Raw genomic sequence first — 18,005 nt, 5'->3', positions numbered from 1 at the left:
CTAAGGATTCCAGATACATTCTGTCAGAATTTGCAATTTTTTTTTTTTACTCCTGTCTTCAAAATGCTTTTATGTCATGGTAAAATAATAAGTACAATATAGTATATCTCTTCATAAATCACCCATGGGTACCATAATAAAAAGATAAATTTTTCTGAGTTTTTAGCAGGGTCAACTAAAGAATGTGATGGAGTAATAGGAAGAATAGGCATAGACGGGATAGAAGGAACATACTTAAAGATCGTAAAAGCCATTTATGAAAAGCCCACAGCTAACATCATCCTCAACGGGGAAAAACTGAGAGCTTTTTCCCTGAGATCAGGAACACGACAGGGATGCCCACTCTCACCGCTGTTGTTTAACATAGTGCTGGAGGTTCTAGCATCAGCAATCAGACAACAAAAGGAAATCAAAGGCATCAAAATTGGCAAAGATGAGTCAAGCTTTCACTTTTTGCAGATGACATGATATTATACATGGAAAATCCGATAGACTCCACCAAAAGTCTGCTAGAACTGATACATGAATTCAGCAAAGTTGCAGGATACAAAATCAATGTACAGAAATCAGTTGCATTCTTATACACTAACAATGAAGCAACAGAAAGACAAATAAAGAAACTGATCCCATTCACAATTGCACCAAGAAGCATAAAATACCTAGGAATAAATCTAACCAAAGATGTAAAAGATCTGTATGCTGAAAACTATAGAAAGCTTCTGAAGGAAATTGAAGAAGATTTAAAGAAATGGAAAGACATTCCCTGCTCATGGATTGGAAAAATAAATATTGTCAAAATGTCAATACTACCCAAAGCTATCTACACATTCAATGCAATCCCAATCAAAATTGCACCAGCATTCTTCTCGAAACTAGAACAAGCCATCCTAAAATTCATATGGAACCACAAAAGGCCCCGAATAGCCAAAGGAATTTTGAAGAAGAAGACCAAAGCAGGAGGCATCACAATCCCAGACTTTAGCCTCTACTACAAAGCTGTCATCATCAAGACAGCATGGTATTGGCACAAAAACAGACACACAGACCAATGGAATAGAATAGAAACCCCAGAACTAGACCCACAAACGTATGGCCAACTCATCTTTGACAAAGCAGGAAAGAACATCCAATGGAAAAAAGACAGCCTCTTTAACAAATGGTGCTGGGAGAACTGGACAGCAACATGCAGAAGGTTGAAACTAGACCACTTTCTCACACCATTCACAAAAATAAACTCAAAATGGATAAAGGACCTAAATGTGAGACAGGAAACCATCAAAACCTTAGAGGAGAAAGCAGGAAAAGACCTCTCTGACCTCAGCCGTAGCAATCTCTTACTCGACACATCCCCAAAGGCAAGGGAATTTAAAGCAAAAATGAATTACTGGGACGTTATGAAAATAAAAAGCTTCTGCACAGCAAAGGAAACAACCAACAAAACTAAAAGGCAACCAACGGAATGGGAAAAGATATTTGCAAATGACATATCGGACAAAGGGCTAGTATCTAAAATCTATAAAGAGCTCACCAAACTCCACACCCGAAAAACAAATAATCCAGTGAAGAAATGGGCAGAAAACATGAATAGACACTTCTCTAAAGAAGACATCCGGATGGCCAACAGGCACATGAAAAGATGTTCAGCGTCTCTCCTTATCAGGGAAATACAAATCAAAACCACACTCAGGTATCACCTCACGCCAATCATGAACAAATGATTCAACATTTGGCCAAAATGAACAAATCAGGAGACTATAGATGCTGGAAAGGATGTGGAGAAACGGGAACCCTCTTGCACTGTTGGTGGGAATGCAAATTGGTGCAGCCGCTCTGGAAAGCAGTGTGGAGGTTCCTCAGAAAATTAAAAATAGACCTACCCTATGACCCAGCAATAGCACTGCTAGGAATTTATCCAAGGGATACAGGAGTACTGATGCATAGGGGCACTTGTACCCCAATGTTCATAGCAGCACTCTCAACAATAGCCAAATTATGGAAAGAGCCTAAATGTCCATCCACTGATGAATGGATAAAGAAATTGTGGTTTATATACACAATGGAGTACTACGTGGCAATGAGAAAAAATGAAATATGGCCTCTTGTCGCAACGTGGATGGATCTGGAGAGTGTGATGCTAAGTGAAATAAGCCATACAGAGAAAGACAGATACCATATGGTTTCACTCTTATGTGGATCCTGAGAAACTTAACAGGAACCCATGGGGGAGGGGAAGGAAAAAAAAAAAAAGAGGTTAGAGTGGGAGAGAGCCAAAGCATAAGAGACTGTTAAAAACTGAGAACAAACTGAGGGTTGATGGGGGGTGGGAGGGAGGGGAGGGTGGGTGATGGGTATTGAGGAGGGCACCTTTTGGGATGAGCACTGGGTGTTGTATGGAAACCAATTTGTCAATAAATTTCATATATAAAAAAAAAAAATAAAGAATAGGCATAGAATACTGGAATAGCCCAGAGGAAGAAGTAATTACCTCTACCTGGAGGAGATCATTGTGCAGTGGTAGTCAAAAGATGGGCTTTGGAAAAGCAATATCAGAACTGCATTTCAAAGTTAAAGAAGAATTTATCTGGTGTGTGTGCATCAAGGGAAGTTGTTCCAGGCAGAGGAACAAAATGCACAAAGTAGATTATCTTAAACTATATGGGTATGTGTTTAAAAGAATTTAAAATATTGCTATTGTTTTGTATTTTAAATTATAGGGGTAAGAGGTTGGAGAGATGGAGGAAACGAGATTGTAGATTTAGGAGTCAGATCACAAAATGTTCTGGAAAGTAAGAGCACCAATGAAAATTTTTGAATGAGGAAGTAGAAGTTATGATCTGATTTATTGTCCGTAACTTAAATTGTAACAGTTGTGTCTTATATAGAGCCTGGATTTGAAACCAGAGCATAGAAATCAGATGAGAGGGGTATCCAGAAGGAGCTATTATGGTAATCCAGGAGTGATGGTAAAAGCCTGAACTAAACAGTGGTCATGAGTGTATGAAATAAAGAAAGAAATTCGGATGAAATGAGATTTCTGATTGGATCTAAAGTGTTTTTGAAGAAGACAGAAGATTCTAGAATGGCCCTCTAGTTACTGAGTCATTTGGTGAATTTTGGTATCACCAAACTGAGATAAAAATACATATGAAGATTAGAGAGAATTGTAAAAAATGATGAGTTGACCTGAGATATCTCTGGGAAATTCAGGTGGAGGTTTCCAAGACAGATGAATGTATATGTAAGGAAGTGAGACGATAGAGAGTGAGAGGAGCACAGAGACTGGATCTCAGGAAAGTTATCTGAAAGAAGGTAAAGAAGGTACAGAGAAGAGGACTGAAAAAAAAAATGTTGATGAAGAGAAATCTAATCGCATGGGTAAAAAGGAATATAAATCTAGTGACTTATTAGTCTTCATGGAAATTTGTATTAGGGACTGAGAGAGACTAGGTAGGCAGAAACTAAAGACATGCATGGTCAAAGAAACAAAGATTTTTGTTTTGCTGTTTGTTTGTTTGTTTGTTTTAATAGATTAAGAGAGACTTCAGGGATGATGGGATGGAATAGAGGAGGAGAAGTTGAAAAATATCAGAAAGGGTGAATGAGGAGACAATGTCCAGTTCCAGAGGAGATGGTATTATGAACATCCAAGACAGGATGCTTTAGGTAGAATGACTGTGAGGGAAGAAGCAAGGATATGGACTCAGATAGTAATTTCTTAGTGATGAGTGTGGGCAGGAAGTTGTCATTTGTATATGACTGTCTCAGTTTGCTCTGAAGTGTAAGTTCTGGTCATCTGCTGAGAATTGAGTAGGCCATGGGGGCATGAAATTGACAAAAGTGGCAAACGTTTCTGATAGGCCATGAAGGTGAATAAATAGGGATATGACTGAAAATAAGTTGGTGATAGATAAATACGTCAAAGGACAAAGATGAAATTGTCAATTTGTGTTTTTGTTGAATAGATCTTTACAACTGATATTATTATCCATCAGTGCTTAGGTTGTCTGGGGAATGTAGGTTGAAGAGTTGAAGTATGATGCAAGGCAAAGGACAGGCCGAGAGTGAGAGAATTAAGTGACCAACCACAGAGTCTGGGATGCGTACGGGATAGGGAAGACTCTAAAAGTGGGAGAAAAGAACAAACTAGAGAGGAGATGGGAAAACAAATCCAGTGGGATACCTTTTGTTGCCTGAAGAAAAATAGTAAAACGTTTCTAGTATAAAAAATATGACTTGACTTTCCGATTATACTTATGTAATGGCTTTAGTCCCAGATTTTTTACTTTGAAATGTACACATACATCACATCACAAATAGGTTTGATAGTTGAAATGCTTTGGGTTGTCATTTTTAGCTAAGTGAAAATAGAATGAAAAATTACTGCTGAGTTGACTTGTAATTTCTTTTTTTTTTGAACTAAGAGGGCATTGACCCTGAAGATCCAAAATAGGTTCTGCTTTTAAAAATCTTATGGCAGTATTGAAATCTAGCAGAAAAATAAATTTAAAAAAATTAGGATTTCAAATTATGTTGCACTGGTAAAGGGAATTTAAAATGCCCCTGTATTGCTGAACTGAGTGAATTTGTGTATTATAGATCAACAAGCTTTAGTCAGATGGTACAACTTGACCATAACCTTTTATGAATCACATTTAGTATTTTTCTTTTTCATCTAATTTAGTTAAAATGACTCCATTTGAACTGTTGAAGATTTTTCTTAAACTTTTCAGTTGACTTAGCCTTTGAAATGTTACTTTGCAGTACAAAAGCACACCTTTAGATTTATGGATATGATTAATTTTTCTCCACCTTTTTTCTTTGTTTTCTAGTTCATCTTTAAATGTTCAATTTGCCTGTGCATACTTAGAAGAGGATGATAGAAATATGGCCATAGTTTTAGGGTAGCAGCGTAGATTTTTTAAATACAAATAATGATGGAGAGAGATGAAGAACAGATTAGAACATGAGATTTGACACATAGGGGTAGGAATGGTGTGGAATGTATGGTGACAGGCTAGTATGGCTGTATCCATTCAAACATGAATTTGGAAATCTCAGCATGCAGAGAAAAAAATCAGCACTAATATTTGTGACATTTTGGTGGGCACATTTGGCTAGCGTAGATGATGCTACAATATAAATATGCCATAAGGCACTTGATGGCACCTTTGTTATGTGTCTTTTGCAAGTAACAGAATTTTGGAGAGTGTTAGATTTAAAAGCAAAAATTATAATTTATAATGTTATACTTAAAATTGTTTCTGAGAAAAATAATCTCCTTGGAAAGATATTAAAGCATCAATTTCTTAAAATACATATGTGGATCTTTTATCAATCAGTACATTTTAGAGACTTTTTTCTTAAGTAATATTGTGTTCATATATGGGGTAGTCTTGCATTTATTAAACATATAAGAAACATACTGACACCCTACTTTTAAGTGGTTATAGTGTCTAAGATTCAAAAGAGTCATTGATCTAAAAATAGTTTAGGTTTTTTGTGTTTAAAATAATCTCTTAAGGGAATGATTTAGCAGATTTATGAATAATACCTGTCATACTATGTTTATAAAGTTTTCCTAAAATGACAATATTATGTGATTTATCTTGACAGGTAGTGCATAGTTTATATGTTTAAAGTGAGTCAACTCAGCAAATTAGAAATCAAGCTTTAACTTTTATATGCCATTATGGCAAAAGGATCTTTACATTCCTAGTTTTATATATTCTTTAATTGCTACTTAATCTAATAAGCATTAATATACAGTTTGGGTGTTTATATGAATAAAATATTTAAGAAAAGCACAGAATTATTAAAAGTAACATAAACATATATAAATATTTGAGTCAAAATAGGAAGATAAAAGATCATGTCTCTTAATAAACAAACACAGTAGATATTGTGAATACTGGGGTAGATTTTGGGAAAGTGTCAGAGGAAACACCTACCTAGTATATGTATCTCTGCCATCGAGTAGCACACAGACTAGTGCAGTTAGATATGAAAATAATTAATTGTAATAGAAGGAAAAGTAAGTGGCAAACTATAAAGAAATTATAGGCAAAATGCTATGGGAAGGCAAAAGGTGATAATGATTTATTCTACCCAAGAGGCAGTATAACATTTCAGCTGGGCCCAAAAGCATAAGATAAATAAATCTAAATGAACAACAGCAACAAAAAAAATACTAGAGTATATTCCAAGCAGAGAAGGCACCTGCATTAATAAGGCATAAAGACATAAATATATTTGGCATGTTATAGTAACCATAAATTGTGGCAGGAACATTGAATATTTGGGGAATTCAGTGAGGGATGAAGCAAGATAATATGTTTCCAAATGACTATTTTTAAAAACCCATGAACCCCCAAGTCTTATTTATGCTGTCCTATTTAATTCTTTTATCTTTTCTTGAAGTTAACTTGTGTTTGTTGTCTTGGAACTGGAAATGATCATATAAGTCAAACTTGATTTTTGTGGGTTATTCTAGTTAAATGTATTTGTTAATATATATAGCCAATCTTAAAAAAATAATCAGATGATCTATATAGCATTAGATTTTCATGTTAGGCTATAATTTTACCAGGACAAATGGTTAAGATGACTCAAGTTAAATGATGATGCTAAAATAGAATTTGATGTGTTAAACTAAACTACATGAATTACAGAAAACTGAGCAGAGGGACACCTAGGTGGCTCAGTCAGTTAAGCTTCAGACTCTTGATATCAGCTCTGGTCATGATCTCATGGTTCCTGAGACAGAGCCCCCTTGGGTATGGCTGTGTGCTTCCACTGCAGCATCTGCTTGGAGTTCTCTCTCTCCCTCTCTCTCTCTCTGCTCTTCCCCCATTCATGCTCGCTTTCCCTGTGTTTCTCAATTTAAAATAAACATAAACAATAAATATTTAAATAAAAATAAACATTAAAAAAACTGAGAAGACTTAAAAAGCTAAAGTAGGGTTATAATTATAGAGCCTAAATACAAAGGGAAAAGTGGGAATTATTTTGAATAACTAAAGAAAAATTTAATAATGTTAATAAAGTAAACTGTGTATTGATAGCTTGCTTTAGAAAGTAGTTAAACACTAAATTCTGGAGTAAACAAGCCCATCATCAAGAAATGACTCAAAATACATTCTCTGTAAATGAAACTTGTTTACCTGGCTGTTATGCCAGCAAATAAACAAGTTGACCTGTTTTCTCAGAACCTCAAGTAGCTATCCTTCTAAAAACATTTATCTAAGATACTGTGTTAGTTAGGAATAGAGAATCTTTTTTTTTTCTTTGCATTTTCTTTGTGAGAATTCTAGAAATGAAAAAAGGCCACAAAGAGACATGTAAGTTGTAAACAGTTTTAAGATATAAATTAGAATGTTAAAGTGAAAAACAAACAAAAAACAAAAGTTACTTTAGAGAGGACATCTAACTATTTAATTCCCTTTATTGCAGATACAGAAACTAAGGCCCTAAGAAATGAGAATTAAAAAGTTATACAGATAGTATGAGACTTTGGACTTCAATGCAAGGGTCTGGATTCCTAGTATCTTTTTTTCCTACATTTAACATTGTTGTGTCTTGTGTTTTGTTTGCATCATCTGTCCTTTAAATTAAAAAAAAAAAATTCTAAGGGAGATAGTTATTTGAAGCCTTGAGGGAATGAAAGTCACAGACAATAGAAAGGAAAACCAGAGGTTCAAGAGTTAAACCGAGGCTATTGGAGAAGGAAAGTAAGAGTCTGGAAAACAAGAGATGAAAACCAGACTGCTATAGCATTATAGTAACCAAGAGAGTGTTGTGTCCAGAGGTCAATAGTGTTGATGCTTCAGAGAGAGATTTAGCAAGCAAATCTTAAACCTTTGACAATGCAGTTTTAGTAGGGTAGTTTGGGGCTAAAGTAGTAGAGAATTAAGTGAAAAGATTTAACAATGAAGAAAATTCCTTACCTTGATGTGGTTTTGGTTTGGGATTTTGTCATGCTTTTTACATAGCCTTAAAAAAACCCATATATTACATGGCATATGAACTAAAGTCATGGAGTTATTACTAAAGTTTTATATAATCTAATTTAAAAAAAAAATTTTAACGTTTTATTTATTTTTGAGAGACAGAACATGAGCAGGGGAGGGGCAGATAGAGAGAGAGGAAGACAGAATCTGAAGCAGGCTCCAGGCTCTGAGCCATCATCAGCACAGAGCCTGATGCAGGGCTCAAATCCACAAACTGTGAGATCATAATCTGAGCTGAAGTTGGACGCTTAACTGACTGGGCCACCCAAGCACCCTTCAATCCAATTTTTAATATGAGATTATACTAAAATGCATTCAGGAGTTTGTTCTGTGGCTAAGTCCTCAAGTCTTTTCACAAGGTCAATGTATTCTTTTTTTTTTTATTATTTTTTTTTTTATGTTTATTTCTGAGACACAGACAGAGCACAAGTGGAGGAGGGGCAGAGAGAGAGGGAGACACAGAATCAGAGGCAGGCTCCAGGCTCCGAGCTGTCAGCACAGAGCCCGACACGGGGCTTGAACTCACAAACTGTGAGATCATGACCTGAGCCGAAGTCGGACGCTTAACCGACCAAGCCACCCAGGCGCCCCAAAGTCAATGTATTCTTAATTCCACATTTCTGTTTCCTTAATTCATGCATTGAGTAAGAACATAGAGTTCAGTTTTGAACATTTTTGTTTGAGTGTTCCTTAAATATCCAAGTGGAGATCTTGAGTTGGCAGAGTTGGATCTGAAGTTGTAGAGAAATTTATGCTGGATTAGTCAGGGTTCAATGGGAAGTAAAGCTGTAAGACTGGGTAAGAGATCACTGAGTATAGTGGAGAGGACGTACAAGAGGCTCTGTGACTGTCTGGTGGTTAGAGGTTAGAAAGAAGAAGAGCAACCAGCAAAGAACTAAGAAGGGACAACCAGTGAGTTAGGTGGAAAATTAGGCAAATATAGTTTCCTATAGCCAAAGGAAGAGTGATGAACCATTTCAGATGCTGGCATTTGCCAAATTAAAAAAAAAAAAAAAAAAAAAGAGAGAGAAACTGTATTTGAACAGATGATAACAGTAGGAAAAGGGGAACTGTTGCAATAAGGAAAACTTTCTGACCATGAAGCTGCAATTGTTTCAGAGATCAGGCAGAAAAGAGGATTTTTCCCTAGGTGGGGAGGAGTAAACAAGGCTAGAAAGAACCAGCATGGTTTCCAAGATGACAGGGCTCTGGTCAAGTTCAACATTGTCAGGATAAGTCAGGTAAAACAAGGACTAAAAAAATGACTTTTGGTCATTTTCATGGGTCATTTAATTGGGTGACCGACAAGAACAGTCATGACAAGATGGTGCAGGAAGAAACCTGATTGGAGCAGATTAAAGAGGGAGTAGGGACTTGAGTGGCCAACAGTGTGAAATGATTGTCATGGCAGAAACACCAAGGAAAAACAACAACTGCTGAGTAAAATACCAAATTTCTTAAAAGTATCAAAGTGCTGATAAGATCTTAAGACAAAAGCCTCAGGGGCACCTGGATGGCTCAGTCCAATTCTTGATTTCAGCGCAGGTCATGATTTCATAGCTTGTGAGTTTGAGCTCCACATTGGGCTCTGCGCTGAAAGCGTGGAACCTGCTTGGGATCCTCCACACCCCCTCCTGACACCCCCCCGCCCCCTGCCCTTCCTGGCCTCCCTGGCTTTCTCTCTCTCAAAAAATAAATAAATAAGCAAAACCAACAAACAAAAAATCTCAGTTCTCAGTCAACATCATTAGACCAGCAATATCAGGGAACTTGAGAACTTGTTAGAATACATTTAAATTATTAGGCCCCACCTAAATCAGAAACTCAAGGGATGGAACCCCGCAGTCTGTTTTAGTAGTCCCTCCAGGTGATTCTGGTGCTGCATTGGTCTGAGTGAAGGAAAGAACTCAGAACAAAGAAGTAAGTAGAGTGCTAAGCTGCTGTGTTCTGAGGTCACTTACCAAATTCAGTGATTTAAGCTCCAATTTTCACAGCCTTTTGAGGGAAAAGAAACAGAAAATAAAGTCTAGAGCAGTACTGTAAAATGAAAATATAATGTGAATCACATAAGTGATTTAAACATTTTTAGCAGTCACGTGAAAAGAGAAACAGAGGACTTTAATTTTATTAAATGGCATTGTATTTAAAGCAGTATATCCAAAATAATGTTTCAACATGTAGTAACTCACATAATGTTTTACTGAGATACCTTATAGCCTTTTTCCTACTAAGTCTTCAAAACCTGGGGTATATTTGACACGTAAATAACACCATAATTCAAACCCTAAGTTTTCATCATCTAAATAAAACCATTTATTTTTTTAAAAAAATTTTAATGTTTATTTTTGAGAGAGAAAGAGAGAGAGAGAGAAAGTGGGCGGCGGGGGGCAGAGAGGGAGGGAGACACAGAATCTGAAGCAGGCTCCAGGCTCTGAGCTCTCAGCATAGAGCCTGATGTGGGGCTCAAACCCATGAACTGTGAGGTCATTACCTGAGCCGAAGTCGGACACTTAACCAACTGAACAACTCTAAGTGAAACCATTTATCAAGGTGAAATATGGTTCTACCAAAGCAGGAAGGTTGTGTTTAATGAAAAAAATATTATACACTGCTTCAATTTTTAATTTGAATTAATTAAAATTAAATAAAATTAGAAATTCAGTTCCTTAGTCTCAGTGGTCACATGTGAAGTATTTAACAGACACATGTTCCTAGTAGCTGTTATATTGGACATGCAGGTCTAGAGCCCACATGAGTGGTAGCATCTCAAAGGTGATGCAGGTACCCTCTTGTAAAGCTGAGCCCCTCCCTCCCCTAAGAATTACATCACCAACATGAGGGTGAACAGAAATAAAGCTATATTACTTCCAGAAAGCTGAATGAAAATTTGGCCTTAGTGTTAAGACTGAAAGGGAAGAATCACATCCCTGAGAAATTGTAACCACAAAAGTACTAACCCTTTGCAGATTTGCAGTCCAGATGCACATCACTAGAGTGAATCTGTTTCATTGTCATCTCAGACGGGCAGACCAGGCACATGGCACAAGTAAATGCTCACTAGAGGAACATACCTTAATTGAGGCCTCAAAAACTTCCTGCAGAGGAGCACAAATAAAGACATTGGAGCCACATATTTAAGCACACGATGAAACAAAGCACCATGAAAGAAAGCTAGAAAAAATAGCAGGCAGCAAAAAGGGACTTGCAAAGACCAAATATTGGAATTATCAACACAGATTATAGAGCAGCTAGCTATGATAAAAGGAGTAAGAACAGGTCAAAATATTGGCAGGGGACAACAGAATGAGTGAATGAAAAAGTAACAGATTCGTAATTGACCCAAATACAATATTTAGAAATAAACACACAGTAATGGGGATTAAACTCACTTGAGGGACTACAGCTTAAAACCACAATGAGTTCTGCACACGTTGTTTATTAGTTGTAAGAGGAAATGTAGTAGCTATGATAGCTGTACATCAGAGAAACTGGGCCATATCTGTACCAGGTGAACAAAATTAGTGTCATCAAGTGGCAGTGCATCACGTGACTTCAGATATGACATCCTGAGAGGAATGGAGAGCATGAATCAAATCATGAAGAAATATCACACAAAACCAAATTGATAATTGACGAACGTGGTATAAAGTAACTAGCCTGTATGATTTAAAAATGTCAGTGTCGTAAAAGACAGGAGGTTTGGAACTGTTAGAGATTAAGGATATTAGAGACGCATGTTAACCAAAAGTAATATATGATTTTGGATTGGATCCTGTAGTAGAGGATAAAAATACTAGAAGGAATAAAGTGGGATAAATGACAGGGTGGGAATATGAATTGTAGAGTAAATTTCTAAAAATATAGTATCAATGTTAAAATTCTTAAATAGCTATACTCTGGTTATGAAAGCAAATATCCTTCTGCTAAAAAATACAGACATGTTAAGATGTTAAGTCACAATATACAGTTCAGAAAATATAAGTGTGTATATGTTGAGAGAATGATAAACGGAGTAGACTGCCACATGGGAACGGCTGTACACCAGCAAATGACAACTATTTTAAACGCTCACAGTCCCAAGGATAGGACAAGATATGAAACTACTAAAGATGGCCATTTCTAACTACCATTTGGCAGATGTTATACATTATATTATTTATATAATTATATATTATTTATTACTGTTAAAAAATTTATACATGTATATGATATTTTTCTTAAATTCCATAAATTTAAGTTTATATCCCCAGTGGTTCAATGTTACATTTGCCCTACAAAATGATAGAACACATTTTGAACATAAAAGTTAGTGAATTCCCTAAGCAATTTCGAATAAAAGGTATAAATTTTTATGAAAGTGAGTTAATCTTCCTTGTTTATTTTTAATTTTGAATCTTCTACAAAATAATTCATGTATCACATTTTCCTGTCACTTCTGGTATAACTTTCTAGCATCAAATAAACCTTGATTCAGTTATAGACATACATATTCAGTCATGTAAAATGAGTCTTCTTTGACTAGGTTTACAGAATGTATTCCTATTGAGGCCCTATGCAGAAGGACAGTTTAAATCCAGAAAGAACATATTAAAAACTCTTTAGAATTAAACCTCTTCTCTAAAGGCACATAGTACTTTAAAACTTACTGAAGAATTTTTTCATATTTTTAGTAATCTACCAATTTATAAGTGCAAAGATGGTGTTCTATATTTGGCAATATAATCCAGTTTCTTTAAACAATTTAAGATTTTTCTCAAAATTTATTACCTGTTTTTAATGATAGAGCAGTTTTTACATTTTTTTATGTGAAGCTTTTGTTTGAAAGCTATGAGCTAAAACATGTGAGTTTTCTAACTCGTTTCTTACGATAGTGTCCGCAACCTAGCCTTCTTATTTCTGAATACTTTTCAGATTTACTCTGTTAACTCTAGCATATTGTCCTTTCCAGAGTATCATATTTTAACAATTCATGATATACCATCTAAAGTCTAAACCATTCTCAACTGCTTGTCAATAAATGTTAAAACCTTTTGAATCCCATAAAATATTGGGAACTGACACCAACACAATGTTGCTAATGTTCAGCAGTTTGGGGCACAGACCTATCTCCTATCCCTATGTTAAATAATACTGAGAACAAAAATAGTTTTATCTACTTGCTTCAGGAAGTACTCCTGACTGTGAAACTACTTGCTCAATAAAACTTACTTTAAGATTTCTCATTTCATTGTATCCACCAATCCAAAACTTCTGTCCAAAACCTAGCCCAATTGTACCCAGTTCCGTACCTTTCAAGACCTTGATTAAAGTGGTCCAGCACATTCCAATCCCTTAAACCTTATAAATATCCTGTCTTTTCCCTTGTTTTCCCTCACTATAGTTAGTCTAATAAATTTAGCTCCGCTAGTTGACAATAAATAAGCCTACTCATGCTGAGTAATTTAAGAGGGAATAATAATTTAATCAAGAGATTCAGAATCTTACACCTCTGTTTTTATTTGCTGGCTGCTAGTATCTATATGGAAATGCATGCCCAGCCAACCCCTCAAACCTCAAGTCTAAGACTCTTCCACTTTTCCTGCCTGTCATCTTCATGTTATTGCGCGGAGCAGGGGGAGTTATCCTGTTCCTTTTCTGTGCCCACAGCTATTTACTCAGATGGAAATCTTGAAATCGTATTTACATTTTTTTGCTCTTCCAACAGCTAGCCAGTTGCCAAGTCCCACTGCATTTAGATAGAAATAGCAAAGAAAAAGAAACAACTTAATGTTTATCCACCAGTGAGAATTCTTGAAATAACATCATAGACAATGTAATGATATAGATTTATGTTTCAACATAGAAAAAAAAAATACTGTGTGATAGTAGGTGGAAAAATACTGTATGATAGTAGCAATTAGAAAATGATACTCATTTTTTATTCTGTTGCTGGCAAACACATCTAGAAATCTGTCTGTACCCCAGGAAAATGAAATTTGGAGTAAAGACAAGAAGTAAATATTTACTCTTTTTTTAAAGAATGGATTTTATTCTGTAATTAGAAAGCACTGTAAGCTTTTTTAGGGGTGGAAATAATGACAGATGAAATAAAAATGCGTCTACCAAGTAGATACTGATTTTACAGAAGACTTTTTCCTCCCAGTTTGTTGAAATGTGTGAGTGGGTTGGGCATTTACTGAAACTTTGAAAAATTTCTTAAATTCTTAGTACCATCCTTTTTGCCAGAATATGGAACTTTTTTTTTCTACTTAAGCTTCTGAGGTTCCAGGAAATTTTAATTTTGAAGTCTTAGGTAACTAAGCAGTACTCAAAGCATTTTACATGATCACCACACTAACAATGGATTCAGGTGATTTTTTTTTTTTTTTTTTTACCCACCTACCCTTACTTTGGCCAATAAAAAATTTTTAAAAAATTTAAAAAAATTAAAAAATGCATTTTGTGGGAGATGCTGACCAGTATTATTAGGGGCACCTGGGTGGCTCAGTTGGCTAAGCATCTAACTTTGGCTGTGGTCATACATGATCTCATGGCTCATGAGTTCAAGCCCAGCATCAGCATCAGGCTCTGTGCTGACAGCTCACAGCCTGGAGCCTGCTTCAGATTCTGTGTCTCCCTCACTCTCTGCCCCTCCCCCACTCGCACTCTCTCTCAAAAATAAATATTTAAAAAAAAAAAAGAAACATCAGTATTACTAAAGGAGTTACTACACTAGTTGACATTTCATGTTTGGTTTATATAATTATAAATAAAATATACATTTTAAGGAAAGCCAGTTTTTTTTATTTTTTTTTCTTAAAAAAATTTTTTTTTCAACGTTTATTTATTTTGGGGACAGAGACAGACAGAGCATGAACAGGGGAGGGGCAGAGAGAGAGAGGGAGACACAGAATCGGAAACAGGCTCCAGGCTCTGAGCCATCAGCCCAGAGCCTGACGCGGGGCTCGAACTCACGGAGCGCGAGATCGTGACCTGGCTGAAGTCGGACGCTTAACCGACTGCGCCACCCAGGCGCCCCAGGAAAGCCAGTTTTAATAGGCTGAAAATGAAGCTGCTCAAGAGATTTCATTAGAAACTAAGCCTTAAGGGTTGAGGTCAAAAAAAGGACATTGCTATTTTGTGATGACAGGATTTGTTAATGTCTCCTGTGGTGCTGTGTCCACGTCAGTGGTCCTTAAATATAATCTGAAATGAAAATGATAGCAGACTCTTACTATGGAGATTTAAAAGGCAGATTTAAATATGGACTATCAATTTAACACCTCCTACCCCATATTGGGTGAAGCTAATTAATTTTAGCTTTCTGGAATTTTGTAACTAATAAGGAGATCCATTTCTGGAGAATATGTGTCATCCTTACCCTCAGACTCAAGCACATTAGGGCATTGGCCTTAAAAAGAAAAACTATGTGGTCTTTTTGTTTTATGAAAATTTGGGGGTGGGAAGTTAAGGATAAGTCAACTCTTAACATTGTGATGATTTTAACAGCTTTATTCAGAAACTTATCCAGTTTGAGAAATCCAACATTAAGTACTATTATAATTTGCACACCTTTAGAAGATATTGACATCTTTTTTAGTAATACTAAGGATTATAGTCCTATATGTCTTGAAGTTCTGAGGTAAATTTATAGATGTGCTAATTTCCAGGATTCCATATGATCATTTAATTTTACTTACCTATTATTCCTGTGTTTTTTTCACTTAACAAAAGTTTACTGATATCTACCATGTGTCAGACATTTTTCTAGGTATTAGTGATATAACAGTGAACAAAATAGTCAAAATTCCTGTCCCCATGAGGCTTACTTAGTAGAAGGAGACAAATAAGTATGTCAAGTGTTAAGTATTATAGAGAATAATAAAGGGCTAAATGAGAGTGAGTGGTGCCCAGAAGGAGGGATGATTGGAAATTTTGAGTAGAAAGGAAATTACTACTGAGAAGCTGTCATTTGAGCAAAACAACCTTAAACAAGTGAGGAGCAATGGCAGCTATCTGGGGAAGAGCATTCCAGACCTAAGAAATGTGCAGAGTGGGAGTGTGCTGGAGGAGGTAGAGGAACAGGAAGCAGTCAAGTTTAAGGACCTTAGCTTTTACTTTCAGATGCAAGATTGTGAGCAGAACAATGACATGATGTTCTCAAGGGATCACTTTGATCGCTGTGTTGCATATAGGCCAGGGCTTGGCACACGTTTTCTGTAAAGGATAAGATAGTAAATATTTTATGCTCTGTGGGGCACACTGTTCAACTCTGCCGATTGCAACATGACTGCTGCCATAGATAATACATTATGGATGGCTGTGGCTGTGTTCCAGTAAAACTTATGGAAACAGGTGACAGGCTAAATGTAACTCTTGGATTATAATTTGCCAAACCTTGAGATAGGCCATTATAAACCCAAGGACAAAAACAGGTTGCCAGAAAGCTTTTGCAGTAATCCAAGGGAGAGCTTGGGGTGGTGCAGGTGTCAGTAAGTGGTCAGATGCTGATGTATTTTGAAGGTAGAACCAGTAGGATTTGCTGAGGAATCTAGTATAAGATAGGAGAGGAAAAGGAGTCAGGGGTTATTTCTATGTTTTTGTTTTTGTTTTGTTTTTTTTTTAATTTTTTTTTTCAACGTTTATTTATTTTTGGGACAGAGAGAGACAGAGCATGAACGGGGGAGGGGCAGAGAGAGAGGGAGACACAGAATTGGAAACGGGCTCCAGGCTCTGAGCCATCAGCCCAGAGCCTGACGCGGGGCTCGAACTCCCGGACCGCGAGATCGTGACCTGGCTGAAGTCGGACGTTTAACCGACTGCGCCACCCAGGCGCCCCTTGTTTTTGTTTTTTAATGTTTATTTATTGTGAGAGAAAGCACACATGTGAGTAGGGGAGAGGCAGAGAGGGAGAGAGAGAATCCCAAGCAGGCTCCACAGTCAGTACCCCCTGCTGATGTCTATGTTTTTTAGCATTTTAATTAAAAAATGATACTTAATATTATATATTTACTTATTAGATAACATCTAGAATAATTATCTTTAAAACCAATATTTGTAGCTATTAAGGTTATACATTTTTTCCTTGAGCCTGTTTGACTTTGCTTAGTTTATGGTATTACTTCATAAGTTAGAAACTAACAAGATAACTTACTAACTTCTTAGTCTATGGTTAGTCATTGCACATTTTCTCATTAGATTTCCCTTACGGCTGAGAGCAAGTGTGGTATGTGGTATGTGAGGTTAGGGCATTACCTCATGGTCAAGAAAGCAAGCAAAATAAAGATGTGAGCCTGTTAGCTATCTGTGCATAGCTCTAAATAAGATTTATCAATCCAATGAAAATAATATATAGAGCCTACCTTATTCTGTTAAATGTTTAAAATGAATAGTTTTTAGAGTGCCTGGGTGGCTCATTGGGTTAAGTGTCCCAACTTTTGATTTCGGCTCAGGTCGTGATCTCATGGTTTGTGGGATTGAGCCCCATGTTGGGCTCTGGGCTGACAGCACTGAGCCTGCTTGGGATTCTCTCTCTCTTTCTCTCTCTTTCTCTCTTCCTGTCTCTCTCTCTCTCTCTCTCTCTCTCTCTCTCTCTCTCTCTCTCTTTCTCAAAATAAATAAATACACATGAAAAAAATAAATGAATAGTTCTCGATAAAGAGAATACAAACTATTACGTAAGGACTTTGGACTATACTTACTGACTTCATTGTGTCTCACACTACCACCATTCTTCAAAGTGCAGTTACCTTCAATCCACTCTTTCTGCACACCTAGTCAGCTGCTAAGGGACTGTAGCCAGATTGACCCTCAGATCTCACCTGAATGACCTCTCACATGAATTGCTGTACCTTTTAACTAGTACTCCACTCTAATCCACACTACCCAGTGCTATTAGCTTAACTGTCCTGAAGCGGTGATTATCAAGTTTATGCATGCATCTGAGTTTCCTGAAGGCTTGTTAAACATAGATTACAAAATTTTTGATTCAGTGAATCTGAGGTAAGACTCCAGAATTTT

At 36.5% G+C, this 18,005-nt stretch overlaps 1 protein-coding gene across 2 annotated transcripts in view; it reads left to right on the top strand.

The window, feature by feature from the left end:
* Positions 1–18,005, top strand: part of LMBRD1 (LMBR1 domain containing 1) — a 122,397-nt gene that overhangs the window by 93,381 nt on the left and 11,011 nt on the right. The gene's annotated exons all lie outside the window — the stretch shown is intronic.

This window comes from Prionailurus bengalensis, chromosome B2 (genome assembly GCF_016509475.1).
Source record: "Prionailurus bengalensis isolate Pbe53 chromosome B2, Fcat_Pben_1.1_paternal_pri, whole genome shotgun sequence".
NCBI lineage: Eukaryota > Metazoa > Chordata > Mammalia > Carnivora > Felidae > Prionailurus > Prionailurus bengalensis.
The sequence above is the reverse complement of the archived record's forward strand: the minus strand, read 5'-3'. Positions and strand labels throughout refer to the sequence as shown.